Source organism: Bubalus kerabau, chromosome 7 (genome assembly GCF_029407905.1).
Source record: "Bubalus kerabau isolate K-KA32 ecotype Philippines breed swamp buffalo chromosome 7, PCC_UOA_SB_1v2, whole genome shotgun sequence".
NCBI lineage: Eukaryota > Metazoa > Chordata > Mammalia > Artiodactyla > Bovidae > Bubalus > Bubalus kerabau.
The window spans coordinates 25,229,313-25,251,538 of record NC_073630.1 but is presented as its reverse complement, the minus strand read 5'-3'; the positions used below and the strand labels follow the sequence as shown (position 1 = coordinate 25,251,538).

At 38.1% G+C, this 22,226-nt stretch overlaps 1 long non-coding RNA gene across 1 annotated transcript; it reads right to left on the bottom strand.

Moving 5' to 3' along the window:
- Positions 1-6,256: 6,256 nt before the first annotated feature.
- Positions 6,257-21,436, bottom strand: LOC129657167 (uncharacterized). The gene is made up of 3 exons (XR_008716571.1): positions 21,314-21,436; positions 13,750-13,818; positions 6,257-6,330 (listed from the first exon to the last, which is right to left on the bottom strand). It is a non-coding gene; the product is annotated as an uncharacterized LOC129657167 (long non-coding RNA).
- Between the last annotated feature and the right edge of the window lie 790 nt (positions 21,437-22,226).

Genomic DNA, 22,226 nt, shown 5'->3' with positions numbered 1-22,226 from the left:
ATTGTGTCTCTCTTACCAGAGAGTAAACTCTATGCACACAGAGGAACTTATCTTCTAATGAAAGTTGCTCATTCAGTTTTCAAAAAGACCCATACTATTCACAAGCAGTAATGGGTTGGTTTCCTACATGCATTAGGCAAAATAATACATTTTTCTAACAACTTCAAAGGGAAGAATAATTAGCAATTTTTGTATTTTTTGGTCCAGCAGTAGTTCTCTTTTCAATACTAATAACTTTCGGCATAACATCTGCTTTCAGGCCGTAATGCTGCCATTTCAGTCAAGAGGATCATTCTGAAGCCTTCTCTAATGCAAACGTTTTCTCTTTTCTCAAAGCCTTTGTATTTTGGTTCAACACGTCAAATATCACCGCCACCTCCATATTGACACATGCCATACCTTACCTTTTGTTTTCTTTACCTCTAGAGCTAACTTATTTATATTCCTTCTCTCCTAAATCAACAAAGGCAATAGAAACAATTCTCATTTGCTTTACATAATCAAAAACTTAGAGAACAGGAAGAAAGGGTTTATGAGATTTACCTTGCATCACCTATTCTATGAAAGCTTTCTTTATTTGACACATGTAGAGTTCTTGCCTTCATACTTCCTGTCTTGTTCCTCTGTGGGGACATAATAATTCAAATGTAACATTTTATAACAGGCAATTTTTTACCATGTTTCACCTCCCCTTACTAAACTCTAAGCCCAATAATTACAAGAAAAATGCCTCATGAATTTTTTGTATGTGTCTCCATTATATAGCATGCCTGACACATAATAAGCTCTTCTCATGTAGAAGTGTGCTAGCAACTCGGACAAAAAGAATTCAATAGAGAAGTCAGGATGCTGTGGGATTTACTGTTTATTATTACAATTTCTCCTTTTTCTTTTTCTTCTTATTATTACAATCGCTACTACCACTATTCCCCATTGTTGTTGTCCTTGTATTTTGTTCTTTAGTTTTATTTTTGTTCTTTAGCGACAGTGACAGCTGCTGCTGCTTCATCTTTTATTATTATTGTTATATTTTGCTGCTATTATTAGTATTGTTACTATTCCCTATAAGTAAATTCAAGTTCACAAAAGATTTTTTAAAATATAAGTAACGTCAATGTACTCAGTGTAAGATATTAGAAAGTAAAAGATCTATTTTTATAAAATCCATGGTCCGCCTAACTCTCAATGAATTCTCACCAGAGCTCCCTGCCCGTTTACCATGATTATTTGGCTTTCGGGTAAAGGCATTTCCTCGCAGTTCACCTAGACCTCAGCTGTCTCGAGAGGTGTTTTCTCACTTTCTAATTTGCAGACTGTGGTCTTATTGACACTTATGGGAGTTGCAATGGGCTAGTAAAGAGTCCCCAAGGGGGTTAAAAATGTAGGAACACCCTTCTCTGTATAACTGAATGCTCTGCATCTCAGAATATTTTATGGCTATTTACAATTATAAATTAGTGCCCTCTCCAACATAATTGGGCCTCTGAAAAGAAAGATACTGTCATCACTGAGAGTTACTGGTTGTAGGACCTGGGGAGCATGAGCCTAGAGTCTAGCAGTTCCAAAGGATTGGGTACTGTGTTCGAGACTAAATATATGACTTAACTGTGCACAGGGAAATATCAATTCCCAACAGAGGAAATAGTCCAAACAGGATTTAAGCATAAGCAGGTAAGTTCTAGGCAAAATCCAAAAGGGTAGGGTAAACACTGAATGAAGACCTAAACAGCAAGATATGAGTGGACTCTCAGCAAAAATAGATTAGAGGCACAACAAATACAGAACATGGCATAATTCTGGATATTAGTTATAGGAAAATAGTAATGGAAAGGCATAAGCCCAGAGACTGGCAACTGTGATATCCAATTAAAGTAAGACCAACCATAAAATACTCCTAGTGATGATAAAGTTGCTACTGATATAAAGCTTCCTTAATTTCTCCTTGTTTCCCTTATTCAAGTCACCTTTACTCAAAATGAAAATCTAATACATAGGTTGATCTTAGGCTGATACAAACTCAGGAAATGTGGATATTAGCTGCTGGAGTAAAATGAATACAGAAAAAAATCAAGATTTGACTCAGGCGTATCAACTCCCTTTTGAGAGAGGCTCAATTTGCCCAGATTCGCTTTACTGAGGCAATGCATTTATCACTATTAGCTATGACTGTGGACCATTAGGAGGTACAACTACACACTTTTCCAGAGAATCATCTTTGGCTGGCAGGAACTATCTCACTAGAAGGGGCCTGAGAACTTGAGCTCCCTCTAAAGAGGAGGACATGAGACAGCCACCGACTAGCCAATGTGGGGATGCCAAGCTGTAGCTTCCAAGACACTTACTTCAGGACACTTTCTATGGTGTCTCTATCTATCTTTCAGTCAGGGTAATTCTGGTTTCATAAATGAGTTTGTAATTATTCCCACTTCTTCAATTTTTTGGAAGCATTTGTCAAAAATTGGTATTAATTCTTCTTTAAACGTTTGGTAAAATTCACCAGTGAAACCATCTGACCTGAACTCTTCTGTGTTAAGAGGTTTTAGTTTACTGTATCAATCTCCTTACTTGTACATCAGTATCTTCAGACTTTCAACTTTGTTCATGATTCAGTCTTGGTAGGTTTTATGTTTCTAGGAAAGTATCCACTTCTTCTATGTTACCCAGTTTGTTGGCATATAATTGTTTATAGCAGTTTTTGTTGTTCAGTCGCTAAGTTGTGTCCAATTCTTTGCAACCCCATGGACTGCAGCATGCCAGGCTTCCCTGTCCTTCAGTATCTCCTGGAGTTTGCTCTAACTCATGTCCATTGAGTCTATGATGCCATCCAACCATCTCATCGTCTGTTGCCCTCTTCTCCTCCTGCTCTCAATCTTTCCCAGCATCAGGGTCTTTTCCAGTGAGTCGGCTCTTCACAAGAGGTGGCCAAAGTATTGGAGTTTCAGCTTCAGCATCAGTCCTTCCGATGAACAGGGTTGATTTCCTTTAAGATTGATTGGTTTGACCTTATGATTCCTTTTATTTCTGTGGCGTAAGTTGTAATGTTCCTTCTTTCATCTTTTATTTTATTTATGTAAGTATTCTCCCTTTTTTCTTTGTTAATCTAGCTAAAGGTTTGTCAGTTAACATTATAAGGAGGAGACCCAGACATTATACAATTGGATGCCACCTTCTGATGTAGTATGGCTCTTCCCTCCCCTTCAGAGTGCCTTGTGTCAAAGGATTATGCAAAAGCTAGTTTGTCTGTGGATAAAATACTTTCTTTTCTGAGAAAATTATTTTGCTACTGCAAAGAATAATGATTCTCTTCCATTGGAAAAATTTTACATTTACATAGTGGGAAAAAGTTAGAAAATTATTCTTTTTTCTTTTCACTCTAGCAAAAGTTTTTCAGAATATTCATCTTCAGTATCTAAGAAATGTCTCTTTCTAAAACTAATTATAATAACACAAATAAAGAATAAATAATAGCATAGACAAGGAAAAATAAAGGACAAACCATATTTATTAGTCTAATTCTAGTTAAAGTTACTCTAATAACTTTTACTGAAATCATTCTATCCCATTTAATATTATGCTGCCTTAATTTAATGGAAAAAATTTGTTCATCATAAACTCCCAGTGTTAATAAAGAAAACAGATGAATAGATTTCAACTCCTCTAAAAATATATATTTTTAAGGTTAGTCACTCAGTTCTGTTTGACTCTTTGCGACCCCATGGACTGTAGCCCACCAAGCTCTGCTGTCCATAGGATTTCCCAGGGAAACACTAGAGTGGGTTGCCATTTCCATGTTAATTGATAATTAAATTCAATGATGTCTCTATGCTGGACTAAATGGATGCAGAGAAGGGTGGAAAATGGAGCCCAGAATTCAGAAATGAATTATTTTTTCACAGAGATCTTAAAGAGATTTTTTTTTTAAATAGTACATAATAAATGAATGAGCTACTATATATGGTGGGCAATATTTCAGTATCTTTATTTCACTAGAAAATAATTATCTTAAATAATTTTTAATGGAAGTAAATTCCATATTTTATCAAGGAAAGGTAGAATGGAAAACTCAGTGGAAAATCTGAAAGACGCTATTTCAGTTATCTATTGCTGGCTATAGATTACCCCCAAATTTACCCCAAATGACCCCAAAACTTAACACATTTAAAAACATGAATTCTCTCTGTGAATCAAGAATCTTGATGTGACATAGTTGGGTGTTTATGACAGTCTCCCAGGAGTCTACAATCAGGGTGTTTTCTGGAGCTGCAGTTATCTCAGGACTCAACTGGAAGAAAATCCACTTTGAAGTCCCCCCAGGGGGCTGTTCACAGGTCTCAGGTCTTTGCTAGGTGAAGTCTGGAAATATCAGCTTCTTGCCATGTGACTTTCTCAGTGGGGCTTCTCATATCATGTCAGCTAGTTCCCCCCAGAGTACAGATTCTGAAAGAAAGATCACACAAAGGAAGCCATAATTTTTTTAAAACTTGATCTTTGAATTGACATCCCATCACCTCTGCTGTGTTCATTAGAAGTAAGTAACCAAACCCAGCCTAGCTTAAAGCAAAGGATTACATAAAGATGTGAGAATGAGGAGTCAGGGACCATATGCCCTTATGCTATGCTATGCTAAGTCACTTAAGTTGTGTCCGACTCTGTGCGACCCCATAGACGGCAGCCCACCAGACTCCCCCATCCCTGGGATTCTCCAGGCAAGAACACTGGAGTGGGTTGCCATTTCCTTCTCTAATGCATGAAGGTGAAAAGGGAATGTGAAGTCGCTCAGTTGTGTCCGACTCCTAGCGACCCCATGGATTGCAGCCTAACAGGCTCCTCCGTCCATGGGATTTTCTAGGCAAGAGTACTGGAGTGGGGTGCCATATGCCCTCATAGAGTCTGCCTTTCGCAGCCAGTATCTACTTAGGATCCTCAGTGCTAATACACGTATTTCCTATTCCTCTTAAACCCCTGAAAGCAGTTCACTGTCTTCTCTGATGTTTTCACATTATGAAGAAATGAAAACCAGTGAAACTCAAGGGTAGGGGATGAGTAATTCTAATACTATAGTTGGGATTCAAACCTCAAGGTGGCCTAAATGGGGCATAGACATGTCATCTCAGAATGGCATTAATTCCCTAATGAATAAATACAATAACAAGATTCCAATCTTTATCTATTTTTTTCCAGGTATTTACAAGACTCTATGTATTCTCTCTCTCTCTCTCTTTTTTTTTCCTTTTGTTTCTTCTTGGTTTTGACTCTTGACTCTTTGACCTTCACTGGAGATCATTTGCCATACATCATCACTATACAAGCAAACTGGCCAGATGGAAAGCCTTGCAAAAGATCTTGGTCTCTGCTAGATATGGTTTCTAATGAGAGAAATTAAGGTGGAAAGATTATTCCCTTGTCTGATCTTTTTTAAACATAGCTAAATATAACTATTTTTGTCTGAGGTCACTAAATCTTCTGTGGATTGAATTTCTTTAGGCACACTCCGAGTATACATTCTTCAGGAATAAATTTAACCACAATAGCACCTGCTGTTATTAAAAGGCTAAAATACATATTTTGCATTTTATTCAGGAGGCTTGGTTGTTCCCATGAGCTAACAGCAGGTTAACACCACGTTCTGGTTCTTGTCTTTTCTGCTGCATTTAATTCCCAATTCCAATGATTAAAGACTATAAACATATAAGCATAAGCTTTTAATGGTTTCAAATAGGTTGAATACAAAAGTTCTGTGGTTAAGTTCTATAGTTAAATATAATTATTTTACAGGGTTCCGTCTCTTTAATGCATCTTATTTGTCATGTGTAGTTCATAATTATGCTGGGGAAAATGAATTAAAAGTATAGAATTTTAATAGCATATTTTACTTTCTCAATTTTCCTATTTTTTACTCTAAAACATCCAGTTCCATTTTCTGCCATTTTTTTCCTGTAATGACCTTCATTAAATTCTAAAATTCTCACCCCCACTTGTGAAAAAGTAATGATAAAATGAACCAGTAGCAGAGTTGAATGGAATCCAGTTCTAAAATCCCTTGCCTCACTCAGCTGCTTCGTAGACACCTGAAATGTGCTTCTTAATTTAGAAAGAAAAATTGCAGTGAGGCTGCAATCCTGCATTTCAGAGACAAGGGAGCAGGAAATGATTTGCAGTTGATTGAAAGGTGGTGTTTGCACTTAGGATTTCCTGAGCTTTCCAATTTTAACCTTGGAGCTTACCTACCTTTGATTTTAAGAACTAGATTCAAACCATATTCTAGATATCCCTTCACTTTCGAGGTGCATCTTGGCTGCGGATAAGAAAAATGAAGGCTACATGCTAGTCCTAAAAGAGGAAAGAGCAAAGAGAATATGATGAAATAAATGGAGGTTACATATAGCTTTTCTCTGAGCCAAGGACAAGAAGCTAAAGTCTCCTTTAATTTAACCCTCAGATTGTCACAAAGGAACAAGGAGCTCTGCAGAAGATTCTCTATTGCATTTGCCATTTCCAAGCAAAAAAAAATTAAGTTAGTTAAGTTAGAGAATGAGAAAACATTATTTTACATTTTCTTTGCAAGATGCTGTGAGTAAATATGGTAGAGTTGAAAGTAAAATATTTATGCAGATATACATGTTTTTGTATGGGTAAATGCAAATAAAGTATATAGCAAGGTATAAATCTCATTCTTTTCCTAAAATGTAGGACAATGGGTTTGTTTTCTAGGTTAAGTTATGCCTTGTTTTCTAAAAATAAACTTTATCATTCTTCATGTAAGAGAATAGTCTGTGAAAATTGACTCTTGTCCAAGAGACTACTATTAACAATTCTTATTCAAGGCCTCCAGCATCTGAATTCTGAATTAACTACCATAGTACATTCAACAAACTCTCAGCTTATATTGGTTAAATAACTGAATAAAGAAATGTAAAAAATAGGAAGGAAAGGAGAGAGAGAAAAAGAGAGAAAAGAAGGAAGGATATAAATGACACAAAAATTTCATCAGCTGAATATCACAGGTATCAAAGCTTTCTTCACTTGACTTACAAAAATGCTACTTTTCCCTTTTTCCTTTTGCTTCACAAATCATGCTTTTTCAGTCTCCTACGATGGTTTCTTTTTGTCCCTCTAATTTCTAGTATGAGTGCATTAAGGCTTAGTCTTTAGTTATTGATTTTTCTCTGTTTTGCCAGTTCCTAGGATGTCTCTTCAAATTTAATGAATTTATTATACCAATAATCCAAACCCACCCATCCATCTAACATATCGCTAAACTGAAGAGATTTCCCAAACCCTGGATTTATATTCTTAACTTTCAACTTGAATGCCATCCATACATGAAACGGTCACATCAGGTCGACTTTTACCAAACAAAATTCTTGATTGATTATTACCTTCCCCTTTAATCTCTTTCTGCCTCAGTTCAGTTCAGTTCAGTCGCTCAGTCATGCCCGAATCTTTGCAAACCCATTGACTGCAGCATGCCAGGCTTTGCTGTCCGTCACCAGGTCCAAGAGCTTGCTCAAACTCATGTTCGCATCAGGGTCTTTTCCAATGAGCCAGTTCTTCACATTAGGTGGCCAAAAAGTATTGGAGCTTCAGCTTCAGCATCAACCCTTCCAGTGAATATTCAGGACTGATTTCCTTCAAGATTGACTGGTTTGATCTCCTTGAAGTCTCAAGAGTCTTCTCCAACACCACAGTTCAAAAACATCAGTTCTTCGGTGCTCAGCTTTCTTTTTTTTTTTTTTAAAATTTTTAAACTTTACATTATTGTATTGGTTTTGCCAAATATCGAAATGAATCCACCACAGGTATACATGTGTTCCCCATCTTGAACTCTCCTCCCTCCTCCCTCCCCATACCATCCCTCTGGGTCGTCCCAGTGCACCAGCCCCAAGCATCCAGTATCGTGCATCGAACCTGGACTGGCGACTCATTCCATATATGATATTATACCTATTTCAATGCCATTCTCCCAAATCATCCCACCCTCTCCCTCTCCCACAGAGTCCAAAAGACTGTTCTATACATCAGTGTCTCTTTTGCTGTCTCATATACAGGGTTATTGTTACCGTCTTTCTAAATTCCATATATATGCGTTAGTATACTGTATTGGTGTTTTTCTTTCTGGCTTACTTCACTCTGTATAATAGGCTCCTTTATAGGCCAACTCTCACATCTATACATGACTATGAGGAAAACCATAGCTTTGATTAGATGGACCTTTATTGGCAAAGTAATGTCTCTGCTTTTTAAAATACTGTCTAGGTTGGTTATAGCTTTTCTTCCATGGAGCAAGTGTCTTTTAATTTCATGGCTGCAGTCACCATCTGCAGTGGTTTTTGAGCTCCCCAAAATAAAGTCTGTCACTGTTCCATTGTTTCCCCATCATGAAGTAATGGAACTGGATGCCATAATCTTTGTTTTTTGAATGTTGAGTTTTAAGCCAGCCTTTTCACTCTCCTCTTTCACTTTCATCAAAAGGCTCTTTAGTTCTTCTTCACTTTCTGCCATAAGGGTGGTATCATCTGCATATCTGAGGTAATTGATATTTCTCCTGGCAATCTTGATTTTAGCTTGTGCTTCATCCAGCCCAATATTTTGCGTGATGTACTCTGCATATAAGTTAAATAAGCAGGGTGCCAATATACAGCCTTAATGTACTCCTTTCCCAATTTGGAACCAGTCTGTTGTTCCATGTCCGGTTCTAACTGTTGCTTCGTGACCTGCATACAGGTTCCTCAGGAGCAGGTAAGGTGGTCTGGTAGTCCCATTTCTTTAAGAATGTTCCACAGTTTGTGTGATCCACAGTCAAAGACTTCGGCATAGACAATAAGGCAGAGTAGATGTTCTTCTAGAACTCTTGCTTTTTCTATGATCCAATGGATGTTGGCAATTTGATGTCTGGTTCCTTTGCCTTTTCCAAATCCAGTTTGAACATCTGGAAGTTCTTGGTTCATGTACTGTTGAAGCCTCACTTGAAGAATTTTGAGTATTATTTTACTAGCATGTGAGATGAGTGCAATTGTGTGGTAGTTTGAACATTCTTTTGCATTGCCTTTCTTTAGGATTGGAATGAAGACTGACTTTTTCCAGTCCTGTGGCCATTGCTGAATTTTCTTCCAAATTTGTTGGCAAATTGAGTGCAGCATTTTCACAGCATCATCTTTTAGGATTTGAAATAGGTCAGCTGGAATTGTATCACCGCCACTAACTTTATTTGTATGGATGCTTCCTAAGGCCCACTTGACTTTACACTCCAGGTTGTCTGCCTCTAGGTGAGTGATCACACCATCATGGTTATCTGGGTCATTAAAAATTTTTTTGTATAATTTTTCTGTGTATTCTTCCACCTCTTCTTAATATCTTCTGCTTCTGTTAGGTCCATACCATTCCTGTCCTTTATTGTGCCCATCTTTACATAAAATATTTTAATTTTCTTGAAGAGATCTCTTGTCTTTCCCATTCTGTTGTTTTCCTCTATTTCTCTGCATTGATCATTTAGTAAGGCTTTCTTATCTCTCCTTGCTCTTCTTTGGAACTCTGCATTCAAATAGATATATCTTTTCTCAGCTATTTGTGAGGCCTCCTCAGACAACCATGTTGCCTTTTTGCATTTCTTTTTCTTAGGGATGGTCTTGATCACTGTCTCCTGTACAATGTCATGAACTTCCATCCATAGTTCTTTGGGCACTCTATCAAATCTAGTCCCTTGAATCTATTTGTCACTTCCACTGTATAATTGTAAGGGACTTGATTTAGGTCATACCTGAATGGTCTAGTGTTTTTCCCTATTCAGTCTTCCCCATATCTATCAACGATATTGCCTTTACCCAGTTTTTCAAACTAAACTTTGAAAACTTAAAACTTCTTTTATTTGACTCCACCAATCATCCAATCTTTTCACATGCCCTGTAAGTTCTGCTTTCAAAGGAGATCCCAAATCTCATCATTTTTTCTTGTCTATGGTTGTTATAGGAACTTGTTCAACTTGTTCTTCTCTTGTCTAGGTGACTGCAATAGTCTGACAGTCATCCTGCTGCACCTCTCACCCCTTGTTTCAATCAAAATCTAACTAGACAAATCACTCTAGAGAATTTCCCATCCATAGGGAAATGAAGTGGCATAACCTAAACTCAAAAGTATGTTCATTGCTGATGCAGAACCACTGTAATTCACTCAGATCATGATTAGTGGATGAAATAGAGAGAAAGAAGCTTTTTAAATGACCTGGCTTCTCTCTTTCCTTTACCAGCTAGTGTTTTGCCCAGCTGTTTCATAAGGAGGCCATAAAGTAAAGCACCAAGTGTCCATCCCATTCCTCCAGTGATATAAAAGAGAACTCAAAAAAAGGAGACCATGGATATGAAGACAACTGGGCCAAGAAATAATGAGCTCTGTCCCCCTCTCCACCTCTCTCATAGCTTATCATCTCTAAAAGGCAAGAGTGAACTATATGAAATAGAATAGATATCACATATCCTGCCAAGTGCCTAGTCTCAACTTTCCAAAGGCTTTACATCATGCTCTGAATAAAATACAAAGGTCTTACTATGACCTGTGATGCCTCATGTGACCTAGCCACTGTCTTCTACCCTAACTTCCTAATGTTTTCCTTTTCTTACCCTATTTCAGCACATTTCCTTTTCTTGCTTTTTTTTTTTTTTTTTTGAGTATGCCTAGAAAAACTTATTCCCAAGAACTCCCATCTGTTTGATAAATGGTTTCCCTCGCTTACTGGGTTTGCTGCCTGGCTTTGGTCAGTCTTGGGCTCAAATGTCTCCTCCCAAGAAAGGACTCCTCTGAACACTCATCTACACGATTGATCCCCTCCCTCATTAATTTATGTCTCCTTGTCCTGCCTTAATTTTCTTCTCAGTACTATCACTACCTCTCACTATATAGAATTTATGTTTGGCTACTGTTTTTCATCCTCCTAGAACATAAGTTTCCTGAGAGTAAGTCTACACTTGTTAACTGACATATCTCCAGTGCTTAGATCAATGCCAAGCAAATAATAAGAAATCAAACTTTCACTGCCAAGGGTTCGGGTTCAATACCTGGTCAGGGAACTAAGATCCCACAAGCTGAGTGGCATAGCCAAAACAAACAAACAAACAAAGAAAATTGTGAAGATGTAATTTTTATGTTACAGAATATGTTACAAAATTATGTTACAAAATATTCAAACTTTGTTGAATAAAAGAATAGAAATAAATTTCTCTTATTATTTCTGTATGAATTTTTTTCTTGGGTTTCAAAATTCATTGTTACCCAATAGTTTATTTTAAAGTAAATTCTTTGGAACCCAGAACACATTTTAACAAACAGCTCTATTGATGGTAAAGTGATAGATAGTTTTCAGATTATTCCACACAGAGTGTCGCTATGGTATCATCAATTCAAATCAATATGAATGTAAAACCCAACAAATAGACTACTGGTATTTAAACAATATAAAATTTTGAATACTAATCATTAAAAGCATATTTAATTAAAGGAAACATAAAATCTCACCACTCATAAAATTTTGGCATAAAACTAATCTTACGTCACCTAGTCAAAACTCTAAGCTAAAGAAGAAATTGCCTCTTGAAACAAACCCATGAAAATGTCATCCACTCTGTATGAACATTCCTAATTGAGAAAAATGACTGCATTGTAAGTCACCAAACCCACCAGAAAATTTGAGCTAGTTCTACAATTTATTTCTCTCTATTACAATGTGGGTGTGTGTTAGTCACTCAGTTGTGTCCGACTCTGCAATTCCATGGATTTTAGCTCACCAGGCTCCTCTGTCCATGAAATTCTTCAGGCAAGAATATTGGAGTGGGTTGCCATTTCTTTCTCCAGGGGACCTTCCTAACCAAGGGACCAAACCCGGGTCTTTCACATTGCAGGCAGATTCTTTACCATCTGAGCCCCCAGTGAAACACCTCTACTACAATGCCTCTCATTATCTAATATCTGAAAATGCTTACCATTTTATCTTCTGAATTTATACTAAGAAAACATAACTCCTTTTTACATAACAGCTCACCAGGTATTTGGGGGGAGCCATCACGTCCTTCTTAAAATTCTTCCTCTCTATGCTAAATATCCTAATTCTTCCAATCCATTCTGATATAGAGTGATTTTTAAATCTCTTCATAGGTTAATCACTCTCTTCCATATACAGTCCAGCCCAACAATTTCTAGGGCCAGGTTTCTTTATTTCTCAAATAGTAGGGTTTAACAAACCACTCTAATACCCAGAGGATTAAAACAAGAACTAATTTTTATCACTCATGAGTCTATGTGTGATAGCGTTTCCGTGGTATCAGCTGGGTATATTCTTACATCCTGGCCCGTTGTGGGTTAGGTAGGCTGTTCTGGTGATGTTGGCTGTGCTTGCTCACTTACTGTCTGTCTGCTGGTGCTAGACAGCTTTTGGAAGCTTCTAGGTGGGCAACTGGCCTCTTTTCTACAGGGTCTTTATCTCCATGCAGACTAGCTCAGTGTACAGACCACTGAGAAAGAGAAGCAGCACAGAGACAATAGAGACCCAAGCTCAGGAAGAGCGCCAGGTCATTTTACTGTCATCTGTTGGCCAAAGTTTATTAAGAGTCCAGGCTGGAATCGAGGAATGGGAAAAAGACTCCCCCTCTCCCTGGAAGGAGATGCACTGTCACATTGCAAAGGTGGTACATAAATGGAGAGAAAAAATTAGAACTGTTTTTACAGTCAATCTGCTACAATTTCCAACAGCCTAAGCGTGTATGGAAAATCCAAAGGAAAGAGATAATTTGAAAGAGTTTGGCATTTAATATACTGCTTTCATTTATTGAAATAGTTATCTTAGAACTAATTAGAATTTAGTTTGGGTATCTTATGTTTACTTTAAAAATTAGTATTGATATTTATTTCAGTGACATATTTGGAGACACATATGAGTGACATAAGCCTTTTAGTGCTTGTAGATAAAAAAATTTCTTAATTCGAGATTTTAGTTGATGCCCTTTGCCACCGAATTGCACCATCATCTGACCCTAAAACAAGCCTGAGGAGACTTTTGGTAGCTCAAAGGGCTGCAGGCTCTATTCCAACAAGACATCACTAACTACATGCTACATGATGTACGGTTAGTTACATCACTAACTCAAAACTGATGTAAATACTGCATCATTGCAAGGTGCTAAACATTGACCTTCAGAGTGGATTGACTGTTCTTTCCTCCTACTTTCCAAATCTCACAGAAATTTTTCTTGTAGCCAACCTGTTGTGAATTTGTTAAGTTTAAAGTTTGTTAAGTAGTGCCCAGGGGTGTTGATGGTGAGCCACGGTTCAAGAAAGACCGCAAGGGAAGAGATATAGGGAAGATTATAACTTACAGGTCTTAGAGGAAATACACAGCATGCCTCCTGGGTTCACACAGGGACATCAAGGCATAGGACAGACAGAGAGTGGGGCAGAATTTGGGACATGTGCCTTTACTAAGACCTACAGGTGGAGTGCTTTGGAGTTCCCTGGCTAAAGCTGAACTGATCAATTCAACCTCCTCAAAAAGGTAGATTTTCTATAAACTTCCTGGGGAGTCTTTTCTAAGGGGTACAAAAGGAAGGCCCTAGGAGGCAGGGGAGAGTGCTTATTACAGGACAGTTGGGAGTCATATCAGGATATCTGGAGTCATGACATATTTACTTGTGACTCTGTTTTCCAGATCATGTGCCAAGGGGATGGGGTGGGGCTACTGTCGGTTTAAGGCCCCCACAGTCTACTTACCTATACAAAATGGATGCCCCAGCCACAGTATTATGGAGTAGTTTAGCCAAATCTCAACACAATTCTAACCTGAAACCATAGAAGGAAAGAAATTATAGGAAATACTGTTTCGTTTAGTTAAGTTGACAAAATTGGAAAACAACCCACTTCACCTTTTTCAACTTGAGATATATGTATCTCCTAACCATAATTATCCCCCCAAAGAAAGATAAATACGAAATCATACTTCAAACTCATAGGATGTAGGTGAAATTCTTAGGACCAAAAATAAACAAACACTAACCTTCTCTCCAAAAAAGGTTCAAGTCCTCATACCTCATATCACTTGATCTCTTTTTTTTTTTTTTTTTTTTTTTTTAAGTGTAAATTCAATTTATTTTTGGAAATAACACAAATACCTATTCAAAGAGATTTTTTTTTTCTTTTTTTTTTTTTTTAATTTTATTTTATTTTTAAACTTTACATAACTGTATTAGATTTGCCAAATCTCATCAAACTGAGACATATTTTAAATGTTGAATAAGGTTAAGTAGTATTAACATACTTTATATTAAATTATAGGGATAATGGAATTTTGAAAAAAGGAACTGATGAGTTTATGCATGCATATTCATATAAAAGTAAAGGGGAGATGCTCATAAGTATTAGTGTGTAGCTGATAGGTATAACTGGACACTCCTGTATTTCCTTTGCCCTCAGTGACCTCCTCTGCAGACTTGCCTAAGAGGATGATTCCTGGCCTGAGAGGATGACACAAACCTGCATTTCTGAAAGGTCTGGGCTTTAGCAATCCTGCTTGTATTGAATACTTGTAGTTTCCATTTCCTTTATCACAAAACATGGGGCACTAAGAGGGTACCCAAGGTGTCTACTTCATTCCAGGCATATGTCTTCTTACCCCATAGGGCCAAATTGATTTTCCCTGAAGAGTCGGGACCAATTATTTCAGAGAGTATAGTAATTCCGTTTTTCGCCAGTGGATTCATTGTCATGAGAATTTTAAAGCGGCCACGTGGCAGTCTCTACTTCCAGTTTAATATGGCAATTGTGTCCCCTGGTGGGAGCATTCACTCCTTAGGAACTAAGACATATCAAAGCAGAAGAGCCCAAAGACACAAGTACAAGAAGTAAAACTTTCATTAATAGTTCATTTACTAGGGGTAAGAGTAAGAGAATTACCCCCAAATTTTATCCTTCATTTCCTAAGTTTTCATTTCCTAACTTTTGCTGTGGGACAAATAGCACTCAATATTGGTCACAACATATAACACATCTGGGGGACATTCTTCCAACCCCAGAAGCTGATGTGCCTAACCAGGCCAATTAGAGAATCTCCTGAAGGTCTTTTCACTATTTTATTATGCTAGCTGCATCTGGATGATGAGGAACATGAGAATCAAATTTCATAAGCAGGAACCAGTTTCCAAATATATTAACTTTTCCTTCCCTCTGAAATCATATCTTAACATGTTCCAGGTACTTGGACTCTAGAAATTTCACTGAAGCAACACACTATAGAATTTTTACGGCATTTATCACCTTTCCTCTGGTACACATGGATACTATCGATGTGTGTCCAAGGAGAATTCTATTGCTAATTAAATGACTTTCAGTTCAGTTCAGTCATTCAGTCATATCCGATTATTTGTGACCCCTTGGACTGCAATACGCAAGGCTTCCCTGTCCATTACCAACTGCAGGAGCTTACTCAAACTCATGTTCATAAGTCAGTGATGCCATCCAACCATCTCATTCTCTGTTGTCCCCTTCTCCTCCTGCCTTCAAACAGTTCCAGCATCAGGGTATTTTAAATGAGTCAGTTCTTCGCATCAGGTGGCCAAAGTATTGGAGCTTCAGATTCAGCATCAGTCCTTGCAATGAATATTCAGGACTGATCTCCTTTAGGATGGACTGGTTGGATCTCCTTGCAGTCCAATGGAGTCTCAAGAGTCTTCTCCAACACCACAGTTCAAAAGCATCAGTTCTTCAGTGCTCAGCTTTCTTTATAGTCCAACTCTCACATCCATACATGACTACTGGAAAAACCAAAGCTTTGACTAGATGGATCTTTGTTGGCAAAGTAATGTCTCTGCTATTTAATATGTTCTCTAGGTTAGTCATAACTTTTATAAGGAGCAAGTGTCTTTTACTTTCATGGCTGCAGTCACGATCTGCAGTGATTTTGGAGTCCAAGAAAATTAAGTCTGTCACTGTTTCCTTTGTTTCCCCATCTATTTGCCATGAAGTGATGGGACCAGATGCCATGATCTTAGTTTTCTGAATGTTGAGTTTTAAGCCAGCTTTTTCACTCGCCTCTTTCACTTTCATCAAGAGGCTCTTTGGTTCCTCTTCACTTTCCGCCATAAGGGTGGTGTCATCTGCATATCTGAGGTTATTGACACTTCAATATCAATATCTGAGATTATTTGATTCCAGCCTGTGCTTCATCCAGCCAGGCATTTATCATGATGTATTCTGCATATAAGTTAAATAAGCAGGGTGACAATATACAGCCTTAACGTACTCCTTTCCCGATTTGGAACCAGTCTGTTGTTCTATACACTTCTTGATCTGCATACAGATTTCTCAGGAGGCAGGTCAGATGGTCTGGTATTCTCATCTCTTAATGAATTTTCCACAGTTTGTTGTGATTCACACAGTCAAAGGCTTTGGCATAGTCAATAAAACAGAAGTAGATGTTTTTCTGGAACGCTCTCACTTTTTCAATGATCCAATGGATGTTGGCCGTTTGATCTCTGGTTCCTCTGCCTTTTCTAAATCCAGCTTGAACATCTGGAAGTTCTCAGTTCACATACTGTTGAAGCCTTGCTTGGAGAATTTTGAGCATTATTTTGCTAGTGTTTGAGATGAGTGCAATTGTGCAGTAGTTTGAGCATTCTTTGGCATTGCTTTTCTTTGGGATGGCAATGAAAACTGACCTTTTCCAGTCCTGTGGCCACTGCTGAGTTTTCCAAATTTGCTGGCATATTGAGTAAGCACTTGCACAGCATCATCTTTTAGGATTTGAAATAGCTCAACTGGGATTTCATCACCTCCACTAACTTTGTTCGTAGTGATGCTTCCTAAGGCCCACTTGACTTCGCATTCCAGAATGTCTGACTCTAGGTGAGTGATCACATCCTGGTTATCTGGGTCATGAAGATCTTTTCTTGTATAGTTCTTTGTGTATTCTTGCCACCTCTTCTTAATATCTTCTGCTTCTGTTAGGTCCATACCATTTCTGTCCTTTATTGTGCCCATCTTTGCATTAAATATCCCATTGTTATCTCTAACTTTCTTGAAGGGATCTCTCATCTCTTCCATTCTATTGTTTCCTCTATTTCTTTGCACTGATCCTTGAGGAAGGCTTTGTATCTCTCCTTGCTATTCTTTGGAACTCTGCATTCAAATGGGTATATTTTTCCTTTTCCCCTTTGCCTTTAGCGTCTCTTCTTTTCTCAGCTGTTTGTAAGGCCTCCTCAGACAACCATGTTGCCTTTTTGCATTTCTTTTTCTTGTGGATGGTCTTGATCACTGCCTCCAATACAATGTCATGAACCTCTGTTCATAGTTCTTCAGGCACTCTGTCTATCAGATCTAATCCCTTGAATCTATTTCTCACTTCCACTGTATAATTGTAAGGGATTTGATTTAGGTCATACCTGAATGGTCTAGTGGTTTTCCCTACTTTCTTCAATTTAAGTCTGAATTTGGCAATAAGGAGTTCATGGTCTGAGCCACAGTCAGTTCCTGGTCTTGTTTTTTCTGACTGTATAGAGCTTCTCCATCTTCAGCTGCAAAGAATATAATCAATGTTTTTGGTATTGACCATCTGGTGATATCCATATGTAGAGTCTTCTCTTGTGTTGTTGGAAGAGGGTGTTTGCTATGACCAGCGCATTCTATGGCATTTATCTCCTTTCCTCTGGTACACATGGATACTATCGATGTATGTCCAAGGAGAACTCTATCATTAATCGAATGACTTAGTGATGTTCTACAATGGGTAGGCTATCAAAGTACCCATGGATAAGATTATTATACTGGACTAGGAAGCTAGTTGCCTTAGTATAAGTGAAGGTGTATTTCAGACTCTGCCAGGTGAGAACAAACAGTTCCAAATAAAGAGAGAGAATATCAGAGTAGCATTTGTTACATTAATTGATCCATTCCAGGTGCTGGAGATTATGCCTGTTTGGTCCAGCATCAAAATCACACCTGAAATTGTGGCTACAACCATACTCATAAATAACCATAGTTGCCTCTGGAAATCACATGCCACAGCTTGGTCCCTGCCACCATAGGACACAACATCCTTATTGAATCTGGGATCCCAATTCAATGGTAGTGGTTCCCACTGTCATTCTGGCCAACAGAGAATAACCAGCACAGATATCTTTAAGAATACTAGAATTCCCTGTGGGTGTATTTCTCATAGCTTTTGTGAAGTAAATAATCTCTGAACATTACAAAAAATATAATAAATGGAATGAGTGGGACTTTCATGATAAATTTACTCTAGAATTTATTTGATTTCTTTTAGCCTTTGGACACCATCCTCTACACTGCACCAAGGAAGTAATGGCATTTCCACTTCATTTAGTGAGGTCATATTTGAGTGCAAAGTTTGTTGCTAGCCTCCAAAATTGTTACTCCCAATCACCAGAGCTAATATATTGAATCTGGAATCTATGCTTAATGCAAGCATATCAACAAATTCAATCAGACCCAACACAATATTTCTTTTATCCTGCCCCTGTAGTTTTAGGATCTATTTCCATATCAGGAGTGGTAAATCCTCTGATGATTTTCATCTGCCTTCTACCTTCTAGTTCCTACCAAGATTTGAATCTGGTCATAGGTCTACAAGCAATGAGAACTGGTTACCCCTCTCCATTTTCAGGATAAAATCCTCCCCAGTCATTGCTCTACATTTAACACATGCAATCTTGTGATTTTATGAATTAATTTTGTACTATAATGCAGCACCCTTGGCTTTCCAGATGGTGCTAGTGGTAAAGAACCCATCTGCCAGTTCAGGAGACATAAAGAGATGCGAGTTTGATCCCTGGGTTGGGATGATCCCCTGGAGGAGGGTATGACAATCCACTCAAACATGCTTGCCTGGAAAATCCCATGGACAGAGAAACCTGGTGGGCTACAGTCCATAGAGTCAAAATGAGTTGAACACGACTGAAGTGACTTGGCAGGTACTTGGCACTCTTTTATGATCAGACTTAAGGTGCTGTTTTCAGAAATCCTGGCCCTGTGCCTGGCTAAGGCCCTTTATTTTAGGACAAAGTCCTAAAACTGCTTTCTTATCCACAATTTAAGGTAGAAAATTAAAGCCCCACATTCCTCATTTTCTTTCTTCAAGTTCTTTTGTGTACGCTTAAGTAACCAGCAAACTCCTTTATGGTCTTTATTTTCACAGAAGTGTTCTAAACCAGCACCACTTGACCTAAAGTATAGCATTTTCTAATCACTTGATTTTAGGTGTCCTCATAATCATTTAACTAACTACTTTTCCACTGTATGGAACAGACAACCGGTGTCACTTTACTACTTGCAACAGGGTTATTAAGGAAGTTAAATTTAATAAGATCAAGGAACCAATTCCAGATGTCCCAGAAAATATTTGGATAATACATCCTCAAGTTTTTATTTCTCTAGAGACACTTGAGGATCAATTTCAGTGTCAGGGTTGCAAAGCCACAATTTTACAATATGGAATAAGACTTGTTACACAAATTATAAAAATTCCACATTCAAAGTTTTTGGCAAAGTTTACAGGAAGTCGTTGCCTCTCATCTGGTGGTGGATTAGAAGTCACTGTAGGTTAGCAGAGATGGCAGTCAGGAAGAAAAGTTATGCATGGAGCAGAGGAAGACAAGGCATACTGGAATTATTGCAGATTAACTGGAATCAGTGTCTCACCACCTCCAGTCTGAGTCATGTGGGAGTTCTGAAGAAGCCGACTTCTTTTTTCTACAGTCTGCACGTACCTGGCCCAAATGCAAAGTAAACTGAAGAAAGAGGTCTGATGGCATCTGGGTGAGCTGCAGTGCTGATGACTGCCCGAGGCCACCAGTTCAGTCCCAAATGCATGCACTTCAGGAATGCGTCTGATGATATGTACCAACCATCCAAACACAGCAGAGGCCACCCTCCTTCCACTTTCCAAATCCTAAGTAAATTTTTCTTGCTGCCAACAGCCATACAGGGAAAGGAATTCTGGAAAATCTAGCTCTAGAATCACCACAGGTGTTGTTTAGTCATTGCGTTCAACTCTTTTGTGACCCCGTGATTATACAGTTTGCCAGGCTCCTCTGTCCACAGGATTTCCTAGGCAAGAACACCTGAGTGAGCAGCCATTTCCTTCTCCAGGGTATCTTCCTGACCCAGGGATTGAATCTGCGTTTCCTGAGGATTCTTTAATACTCAGCCACCTGGGAAGCCCGATCACCACAGCAAGCAAAGCCATAAAATGTGGGAAATATTTTTCTATATATATATATATTTTTTTTCTAATGAACTTAACTTCATGAAGTTCATAACTTCATGAAGTTGAATACTCTCAAGCTTGCAGTCTGTATACTCTCAATCATACTGGGAGTCACTTTCTAGATTTTGAGGAAGTAAGTAAGTGTTAGTCGTTCAGACTCTTTGCAAGCCCACCAGACTCCTCTGTCCATGGGATTCTCCAGGCAAGAATACTGGAGTGGGTTGCCATTCCCTTCCTCAAGGGATCTTTCCTACCCAGGGAGCGAACCTGGGTCTCCTGCATTGCAGGTGGATGCTTTATCCTCTGAGCCACCAGGGAAGCCAGGTCAGTGCTGCTTACCACTCATGATCTTAACATTTTCCCACTTAATAATTTCTTCCACACATGTGACCAAAAAAGTTAGGAAAAATGCAGCAACCCTGCTGGCAAGGCTCCAGGCTCCCTACATCCTTCTGCACCAACCCACTATGACAATCGTTAATTGTCATGTATGTATGTGTTTTACATATCTTTGTCTCTACATGTTTCAGTCTGGATATTTTTCTCTCCTCTTTTTTTAGTTCAGTAATTTTCTTCACTTATATTTACCTTCTGTAAAGCCTTCTACTGACTTTCACATTTTAATTTCTAAAATTATGTTTATGTATATAATTTAAAAGTTTCTATCAGTTATTTTTCATGCTTCTAGCTCTCTGCAAAAGTTCTCAATATTGTCTTATATTTCATTTAATATATGCAGTATATTATTTTAGTCTTACCTTTTAACTGTACTCATTATCTGAATAAACTGTGGATCTGTTCATACTGTATATTTTATTTATTTTCTTTAAATTGTGATTATGTTATCTTGAGTTTTGTATATCTAGTTACTTTTGATTAGGTATCTTCCATTGTTGTTGTTCAGTCGCTCAGTCATGTCCGACTCTTTGCGACCCCATGGACTGCAGCACGCCAGGCTTCCCTGTCCTTCATCATCTCCCAGGGCTTGCTCAAATTCATGTCCACTGAGTCAGTGATTTCATCCAACCATCTCATCCTGTCTCCCCCTTCTCATCCTACCTTCAGTCTTTCCCAGCATCAGGGTCTTTTCAAATGAGTCAGCTCTTTGCATCAGGTGGCCAAAGTATTGGAGATTCAGTTTCAGCATCAGTTCTTCTAATGAATATTCAAGATTGATTTCCTTGAATATTAATAGTAATATTTATTATATTATTATAATTATTATAACATTAATAATATTATTAATTATAATATAATTAATATTATTGATTAATAATAATGATAATACTAACTGGTTTGATCTCCTCGCTATTCAAGGGACTCTCAAGAGTCTTCTCCAACATCAGAACTCAAAAGCATCAATTCTTTGGCATTCAGCCTTCTTTATGGTCCAACTCTCACATCCACACACAACCACTGGAAAAACCATAGCTTTGACTAGATAGGCCTTTGTTGGCAAAGTAATGTCTCTGCTTTTTAATATGCTATCTACGTTCGTCATAGCTTTTCTTCCATGGAGTAAGTGTCTTTTAATTTCGAGGCTGCAGTCACCATGTGCAGTGATTTTGGAGCCCAAGAAAATAATGTCTGTCACTGTTTCCATTGTTTCCTCATCTATTTGCCATGAAGTGATGGAACCGGATGCCATGATCTTCATTTATTGAATGTTGAATTTTAAGCCAGATTTTTCACACTCCTCTTTCATCTTCAAGCGGTTCTTTAGTTCCTCTTCACTTTCTGCCATGAGAGTGGTGTCATCTGCATATCTGAAGTTATTGATATTTCTCCCGGTGATCTTGATTCCAGCTTGTGCTTCATCCAGCCAGGCATTTCGCATGATGTACTCTGCATTAGATATTTTAAAATGTACACATAATTGGATTCTTGGTTATTATTTTCCTACATATAGTATTTGCATTTCCTTCTGGTAAGTGGCTAAGTTAGAAAGGATTTAGCTCAGTTCAGTCGGTCA